The sequence below is a fragment of the Pan paniscus genome, chromosome 12, assembly GCF_029289425.2.
Source record: "Pan paniscus chromosome 12, NHGRI_mPanPan1-v2.0_pri, whole genome shotgun sequence".
Taxonomy (NCBI): domain Eukaryota; kingdom Metazoa; phylum Chordata; class Mammalia; order Primates; family Hominidae; genus Pan; species Pan paniscus.
Window position 1 is genome coordinate 49,332,081 of NC_073261.2, and position 9,502 is coordinate 49,341,582.

General features: G+C 36.7%; 1 protein-coding gene across 2 annotated transcripts in view; it reads left to right on the forward strand.

Moving 5' to 3' along the window:
* The window catches only part of LRRTM4 (leucine rich repeat transmembrane neuronal 4), a 786,543-nt gene that overhangs the window by 501,169 nt on the left and 275,872 nt on the right, over positions 1-9,502 (forward strand). The window lies entirely within an intron of this gene.

Sequence of the window (9,502 nt, forward strand, 5' to 3'; positions counted from 1 at the left end):
TGTAGTCACTGAGGCTTAGAAAAGGTGTATAACCTTCTTGAGGTCACATAGTAAGTTAGAAATTTGTGATTAAAACCTCACGATTCTGACTGAAGAGGTAGTACTCTTAGGTACTACACAATGTTGCATACCTGGCATTAAGGCCTTCCAGGGCTTAACAATGGCAAAGATATCAGTAAGCAGGGTCAATACACTCTGTCTTCTTCTTCTATTTATTTATTTTATTTTTTTTGTAGAGCAGTGACAAGCTTAGTATCCAATAGTATGTTCCTGAATCCCATTTTGTAAAACTCAGTACTATCCATTTGTTAGTGTAGCTATATTCTGACTCTCTATAACAAGTCTAAAAATTGAGTTTCCATATTTCATTCAAGAAGTTTTTCACATAGCACTGTGAAGTGTACAGCAGATTGGGACCTTCCAATGTGTGAGATTTGAGACTAGAGATTCAAATTCACTACATTTCTGTTACAAGATATTTCATTTTTTTTCTTTAGAAACTGAGGTAGTGGGCTAAATGAAAATAATCAGAATTTAAAATATTTAGTGAAATTATGCATTACCACATTCAAACACAAATCCATTGTAAAATTAGACTAAAATATTCCTGTACCTTAAAGTTCATTAGAACTTGCTTTCATAAAAGAAAAATAATAATGTGACATACCAGTTGTTTATGTGCAAGTTACACTTTTTGAACTTCATCAAAGGACTTAAACTTTTTAAAGGGCTTTAAACTTTAACAATTACATTTTCCTTTTTAGTTAGAAAGTTTTCTGAGTTGCGGTAAACCTTCAGCTGTACTTCTGAACTGTTAGTAATTCAAAATTTAACTTCAGGAAAGAATGATGTTTACATTTCTTATCATAATGAAAATCTAATGATTCTCGAAATTGGCCTGGTTGCTGATGTTATCACCAGAAATGCAAAAGGTTGGTTTCTGCCTTCTGCTCAGAGGAATGCTGTAGAAGTCTGAGTCAATAGCCGTCATGCGTTAATCCATCCATACACAGCAGTCTAGTGCAAAAGGTTATCCAGACACAGATATGATATGGCAGCTACATGATTTCTTCCCTGAAAGGATGTAAATGAGAAAATCCCAGCCATTAGCAAACAAAAGAACCCTTAGGAGTCCTGCTGGTATCAAAGAAGTCTTTATTCCCTGACTGTTCTCTTTTCACCAGCTCACAGTCAGATAAAGAACAAAGACAAAGAAAAAAAAAAAAGGCAATAAGAGCTTAGCATTACATGGTTAAGTGAAATGTACTTTTGAAAAAAAAAACAAAAAAAATTTTTCTTTGGGGGACCTATTTTTCATCACACAACAGAAATTAAATATTTGAAATTGAAACTAGATTTCAAAAACATCAAAAGGAAAAAATAGTACTTTCAATTCTTTCTTACATTAAACAATTTGTATACCAAAGCTATAAAAAGAAGTCAAGTATATATTGATCTAAACATGTGTATAGATGGATGAGAAATTTAGATTTACCTTATTTATATATAAAATATATTTAAGTATTATGTCATTATGATTATTTGTTCACATCTTATCTCGTTTGAGCTAACACTTCCTGTTTTAAAGAAAGACCCTTTCTAATCTATAATTTTTGGGTGATTATGCAAACTTGCTAAATATAAGTAGATTGGGTTCTCATAGTTTAGAAATTTATAAAAAAGCTAAATTAATCAAATAAAGTTAGGAGACAGTTCACATAGTCATTCCTAAAATTGTTGTTTTTATTCCCCTCTTCTATTTATTTATTCTTTTAGATATCGTAATGACTACCCCGGGTTGTGCGTATAGGAGGAGGAGAGGAGTTATGTATATACAAAGTGTATTCGGTTTAAGTACTCCATGTCTAGGAGTGATCAAACGGTCCTTACTAGTAGGAAACTCCTCTGTAGATGGTACACAAACACGTGAGAGATGTGGCCACTACTTTCATTTAGCTCCAGCAAATGTTCCTTTTACTTGTACTTACCAGACCTTAGGAGGTACAGCTAATGGAGGGGATATCTGAGGCAGGAAAGATTCTTTTATAGTTTTCTTAAAATTAAAAAGAAAAGATAAATGGAAAAGGAGATGTATAAGGCCAATAAGGATGGCATTTGTTCTATAAAAGGAGTTTTCAGGATATAATTATTTTATCAGATTATTTAAAAGCTTATTTAGTAAAATGGGCTTTAGTTTAAATGTGACTCTTAGAGAATATATGCATTACTTAAAGTGATAAGATGGTAGAACAACAGGAGGTCAGGCCTTAGTTAAAATGTCTTTGCCACCTTGGATATCACACTTTATCTCTGTGGCCTTGATGTCCTCATCTATGTTGATGTTTATCCTGGAGAATTCTTTCTGATGACACTTAAGGGTTATCAAACAATGAGCAAAGTGCCTGCAACCAGGTGTTGCTTCTTTTCCCTCAATCCTTTAAAATGAATAACACCCAATATATTTTAGCTGAGTATAATTGAAAGGGAAGCATGGAGTATTCACAGCTTGCTACTATGTAATAAAGAAAACAAGATATGACCCTAACTACAGGCAAATAGAGTGCTGCTACACATTTTTCTGCTGGCTGTCTCCCTTATTAAAAAAAAAAAAAGTCAATAAAGTATCATTTCAAATATCCAATTGGCCTTGCTTCCTAATCAGTTTCTGCAGCCAGAGGCGGCAAATGTTGAACAAGGCAATAGGTGAGAATGCAAAGTTCCCAGAAATAGAAAGTGTAATTCTAATATGTAATTCACTAGAGGAAACACTTCAAGGCCTCCATTTATCATTTCTGAGTGGGGGCCTCTACTGGGGGAAGTTTATTTGCATTTTCAGGGGCAAAATGTTCTGCCTTGTTTCAGAAATAGGTACCTAGCGTGAGAAGAGAGAGGCAATTCAAGTGGTCCAGCTGCAAATGGATGTGGAAAGCTTTTGAGCTGATATAAAGCATCATGATTGTAATACATTATAGGCTTACAGACCATATGGAAAATCTCAGCTCTTAGTTATCCTGGCCCGTTAAATCTGAAATATTTGTTTCTATTCAGCAATCAGAACTTGTTTCTTTTCCCCATCTTCTTCCTCACTCTTTTTTTTTTTTTTAAATGGAGTTCTCCCTCTGTCGCCAGGCTGGACACAGTGGCGCGATCTGGGCTCACTGCAACCTCTGCCTCCCAGGTTCAAGCAATTCTTTTGCCTCAGCCTCCCAAGTAGCTGGGACTATAGGCGCCTTCCACCACGCCCAGCTAATTTTTGTATTTTTAGTACAGTCAGGATGTCACAATGTTGGCCAGGATGGTCTTGAACTCTCGACCTCTTGATCTGCCCTCCTTGGCCTCCCAAAGTGCTGGGATTATAGGCGTGAGCCACCGCTCCCGGATTTTTGTTTGTTTATATTTTGTTTTTGAGACAGAATCTCATTCTGTCACCCAGGCTGGAGTGCAGTGGCATGATCTCGGCTCACTGCAACCTCTGCTTCCCAGTTCAAGCGATTCTATTGCCTCTGCCTCCTGAGTAGATTACAGATTATTTAGTAGAGACAGGGTTTTGCTATGTTGGCCAGGCTGGTCTCGAACTCCTGACCTCAAGTAATCCATCCGTCTCAGACTCTCAAGTGCTGGGATTATAGGTGTGAGCCACTGCACCTGGCTGTTCTCTTATCCTCCAGAAATGTTCTCTTATCCTCCTTGGTAAGCATGGCGGCAAGTCCTCAGTATTTCTGTTTCTCTGACATTTCCAGGCTTTTTCCCCTTTTTTCTATCCACTTCATACATTCGCAAGGCAGATGAGTGTCTCTTGGTCATTTATTTCCTACTTCAAAATACATCCAGTGGCAATGTTGTTTCTATAAAGTAAAACTTCCGCTGGGCATGGTGGCTCACACCTGTAATCCCAGCACTTTGGGAGGCCGAGGCGGGTGGATCACAAGGTCAGGAGTTCGAGACCAGCCTGACCAACATGGTGAAATCCTGTATCTACTAAAAGTACAAAAATTGGCTGGGCATGCCTGTAATCCCAGGTACTCAGAAGGCTGAGGCAAGAGAATTGCTTGAACCCAGAGGTGGAGGTTGCAGTGAGCTGAGATCGCACCACTGCACTCTAGCCTGAGTGACAGAGCAAGACTCTGTCTCAAAAAAAAGATAGATAAATAAATAAATAAATAAATAAAGTACAACTTCCTCCATGTATCAGTCAGGGAAGCAGAACCAGTGGGAAATATATACTAAGGGATTTATTGCAAGGAGTTGGCTTACGTGATTTAGGGACAAGCCAGGCAGGCAAGTCTGAAATCTCTAGGGTAGGCCATCCAGAAGGGTTGACTGGAACTGTGGATATAAGCAAAGCTGCTATGCACAGGGAGAAAATATTTTCATCAGGCAATCCTCATCCCTGTTTTTGAGGCCTTTTAACTGATCTAATCAGACTCATCCTGATTATCCAGGCTACTCTCCCCATCAACTGACTATGGAGTTTAATCACATCAACAAGATACCTTCACAAAAACATTAAAAGTAGTGTTTATCCAATTATTAAAGACAGTAGACTAGCCAAGTTGACACATCAAAAAATCATCACTCTTCAAATAAAAAATCTCTTTGAAAAATATGAAAAGTCAGTTATGATATAACTGCCATATGAGATACTATATAATCCTTATGTTTTGTCACTAAAAGTAATATTTATAATTTTTTTTCTTTGAGACAGAGTCTCACTCTGTCCCCCATGCTGCAGTACAGTGGCACAATCTCCACTCACTGCAAACTCCACCTCCCAGGTTCAAACGATTCTCCTGCTTCAGCCTCCCAGGTAGCTGGGATTACAGGCGCCCACCACCACATCCAGCTAATTTTTGTATTTTTAGTAAAGACAGGTTTCACCATGTTGGCCAGGCTGGTCTCAAACTCCTGACCTCAGCCTCCCAAAGTGCTGGGATTACAGGCATGAGCCACTGCACCTGGCCTATAAAATCTTTATATATATATATATATATATATATGAAAGGGTACAAATGCTTCTTCTGCAATGCTTTTTATGAGAATAGTCAATCATATAAACCATGGGACAAGAGGGACGAGATGATTTATATTGTAGGGTGAGTTTGCCTTATTTGTGTTCTGTACATTTGAAATATTTCAGTGAGTAGCTATTCTTTTTATAATAAATTAATATTTAATTTACAATGTGAATAGAATATGCACTCAGTCCTATATTCTAATATGTATGTGCTCACAACTGGCCTATTCCTTTCACCATCTGCCTTTGCCTACTTCCCATTACTTTTGAATTTGGCCTTCTCAGCCTTGTTTGCCTTTGTATACTCCTCTTGATCCGCCCTCTCGACTCAGCCCTGCTAATCCATAGCCTGTAGGGGGATCAAACAAAAAACTGTGCACGTTCATACTCATCATGCAAATTTGATCATATTAATCATACTCTCTCATCATACTCAAAACACACAGTGAAGAATTTATTCACTTTAGTTCCCATATGGTGAAAGAAAAAAAGGAACTTTATTTTCCATAAGGAACCAACCTAATCTTATTGTCAAACTCCCTTAAATATGGATACAATGATCTTAATTTTACCTACAGGAAACTGAAGCACTGAGAAATTAGGTAACCTGTCCAGTTGAAAGAACAGACCCTCCCAGTTTAAGACAGCCTCTTTATAGTTAACATTATCTTATTGGGGTAAATATATAATTCTTAAAAATTTCAATATTTTATCTGAGTTGTTTCTCCCTTTACACAGGATTTTGCTTCCAGTTCTTCTGTCCAAGAGATTGTGTAAATTTACTGGGGAGATTGTTATCACTGTTTTCTTTAGGAGCTGGCATTGATTTCTGCCCTTGTTGCTTCCACTGAAGACAAGCCAAAGGCTATTGTAACTCGTATCCTGTTCTCTCAGCCTAGGCTGTCAATTGTTTTGGAAGATCTAGGATATCTCTCCATTGATACAGATAGTACTACTCACTTCACTTTTTTTTTTAACAGTGTTTCAGACTCTCTCAGGCCTGGCTGCAACTTCCATTTGACTACCAGTTTTCCATCCAATGCTCATTACAAGGCGATTTTCCCTCACAGTGGTAATCTCAGGGGTAAAGTTGCTCCACAGTAATATCCATTCTCTATTGCCTGTGAGTTGAGGGAGAATGACAATCACTTTCTCCGTCCCTGCCTTTGCCAAAACATATCACAGCACCACATCTGCTCTATGCAGCCAACCGACAGCAGCAGAAAAACAAACTGGAATCAAGGCACATGGCTTCTCCTGCTCTCTGCTTCTACCTCAAGTGCTTCACTGGTTCTACCTTTCCCCCCTGATTCAGCCCAAAGCTGGGTGAGTGAAGATCTTTGTATAATGATCTATCTCAATGGGAAAGCTGAAGGAAAAAAAGAAAAATGAGAATAAAGGAAAGTAGAGAGAAGGTTATCCATTCATTCATGCTATTATGCATGCACTCATCCTGTTGTTCATGCTATATTCTATATAATTCTGTCACAAATAAAATTATACCTCTTGAACATCTGTATTTTCCTTGGTAGGATGTGCCATAGGCCTACAGTCACTTAATACATCGTTTGCCCATTTCCAGGTATGTTATTAATAGTATTTTAGGCAGTAATTACAAATTGGTATTATATATCCGTGGTGGCTTAGGCTTAACCAGCAAAGCAATCCTTGTTTGAGTTGGTAATCTTGTCTGCTTTTCTTACCTTATTTCAGTTATATTGTGTGTTAGTTGAACACCAGAGGCCTAGTTTTGCTGAATTGCTGCATAATCACAGAGTTTGGGGGTCACTCAATTCATGCTTCTGGGTCCCAGTTCCATATCTAGAGGTTCAACCTGATAATTTGAAAAGGGATTTCTAGTTCTAAAAGCCTATGATACTTTTACTTTAACAAGTAATATTAGAACTTTAACGTGCAATGAGATCAGCACTCATCAATCCTGCCCAGGCTCTGCAGGTGATTCTCTGTAATCTTCAGTATCTCTGCAGTTAAATGATTTTATGTTTGTGTCTTTAGTTTTGAGTTAAAGAAACAGGAGAAGATGAAAAGTGGAAGGGAGGAGTTTACAAATACATGCTTGTTAGGCATTAATTTCTCATTGTCAAAGCTGGTTATGCACTACAAGAGGTTTTACTAGAACATCCGTTTCAAACCTCTGTGTTATAATACTGATTTCCAAAAAAAATGATTATTCTTGGAAATAATAATGTTATTTGAAAATAATAATTATTTCTAAAGAATTATTCCAGTTTTGACAGGACTTAGAAATACTTGAGTAAGCTTCCCTGCTTGCCTATGGTGCATTTATATTCTCTCAATTTAATTAAAATTAAACTACATTTTTCAGAATTCATTCCCTGTATGGTTTCAGGTTTGCATTGGCCACAGACAACATTTTGCGTGAGATTTGAAAGGTAGGAGTAAAGGAATGTGCCATATTTTTATGCTCTAAAGTTTGATGCAGGCTTCAAATGCTGGCATCTGGCACATGCTGTCACTGATCTGTTAACTTACCTTGTAAATGTGGGGTGGTATCTTCCTTACCTTACACCAGTTCTCTTCCTTTGGCAGCTCTGAGGTCTCAACCACGTGAATGGTTAAGAGCGATAAAAATCTCCCCAGTAAATTTACACAATCTCTTGGACAGAAGAACTGGAAACAAAATCCTGTGTAAAGGGAGAAATGACTCAGATAAAATATTGAAATTTTTAAGAGTTATATATTTACCCCAATAAGATAATGTTAACTATAAAGAGTTAACATCTCAACCACATGGATGAATGCCTCATCCATGGCAAAGGGTACTGACCTCTCCTGCAAGTTATGGCTTCTAGGCTGGCTATGCTAGAAATCATATGTATGTTTCAGTTTGTTCTCATGTATTTCACATTTTCTTCATTCTACACACACACACACACACACACACACACACACACAAATGCTTCTTCCCAGTTGCCAGTCTGGTGGCTGACTTTAGAGACATCAAGCTCAACAATAAGCATGCAGTTAAAATCTTGCATGGTTTTCTCCACCAGTTCCAATAACGGTGTAAAATCTAATCCCAATAATAAGTCCCTATCCCAGCTGTATTCTATCCAATGTGATAGCCACTCACGCATGTAGCTGTTGAGTACTTAAATGCAACTAGTCTGAATTAAGATATGCTATGAGTACAAATACACTCTAATTTTTAGAAATTTAGTGTGAAAACAAGAATGTAAATGATCTCATTGATAATATTATATGTGATTACATGTTGAAATTATATTTTTGAAAATATTGGGCTAAACTGTTAAAACTATTTTTATCTCTTTCTTTTTACTAAGACATGATTACTAAAAAATTTAAATTATACTTATGCCTCATATTTGGGACTTGCATTATATTCTTTCTAGATACGGCTCTTGTGGGCTACTCATAGTACTTCTGACTGTCTGATCAAAAATTGATCATTATCTTTAATATCTCCTGTCTCCTATATGGATGAATAATGTTAGAGAAAGTCCCCAAAATCATACTGATGTCCAGTTTATTTGAATGTTGCCTTTCATATGGCTATGCTGTAAGAATGGTGAAGTAAAATCACCTTCCATGGCCCCTAACCACAATCAGTCTCAACTCAGAACATTGTCTGTGGATAAGACTTTAGTTGACTAATCTCATTCTCAACAGTGGATTCATTATTTATTTATTCATTTAACAAATATTCTCCAAGTATCATCTAAGTATCAGCCACTCTTTTTACATCCTGGGCAGAGAAAAGAAGGCAGATACAGTTTTGAACATGATACAAAAGAGTTCTGTTTTATATGAAATCAGAATGTCAAAGAGATATCTTCATTCCCATGTTCGTTGCAGCATTGTTCACAATAGCCAGGGAATGGAATCAACTACGTGTCTATCAACAGATGAATGGTTAAAGACTGTGTGTGTGTGTGTGTGTGTGTGTAAACAATACAATTCTATTCTGCCTTAAAAAAGAAGGAAGTTCTGTCATATGAAAAAACATGGATCAACCAGGAAGACATTATGCTAAATGAAAGAAGCCAGGCACAGAAAAACAAATATTGCATAATCTCATTTACATGTGGAATGTAAAAAAATCAAACTCATAGAAACAGAAAGTAAAATAGTAGTCATTAAAGGCTAGGGGATGGAAGGAATGGGAGGATATTAATCAAACAACACAAATATTCAGTTACACACAATAAATACATTCCAAAAAACGATTGCACATCTTGTTGACTACAGTTAATGACAATATATTGTATATTTGAGAATTGCTTAGAGAGTAAATTGTAAGTGTTCTCACCACAAAAATAGATACTTCTATGAGATAATGCACATGTTAAATAGCTTGAATTAACAATTCCAAAACGTATACATATATCAAAATATGCTGTATACTATAAATATATTCAATTATTTCTTATGAATTTAAAAATAAAGTTAAATCAACATTTTTTTTTAAAAAAAAGGGTCCTGCCC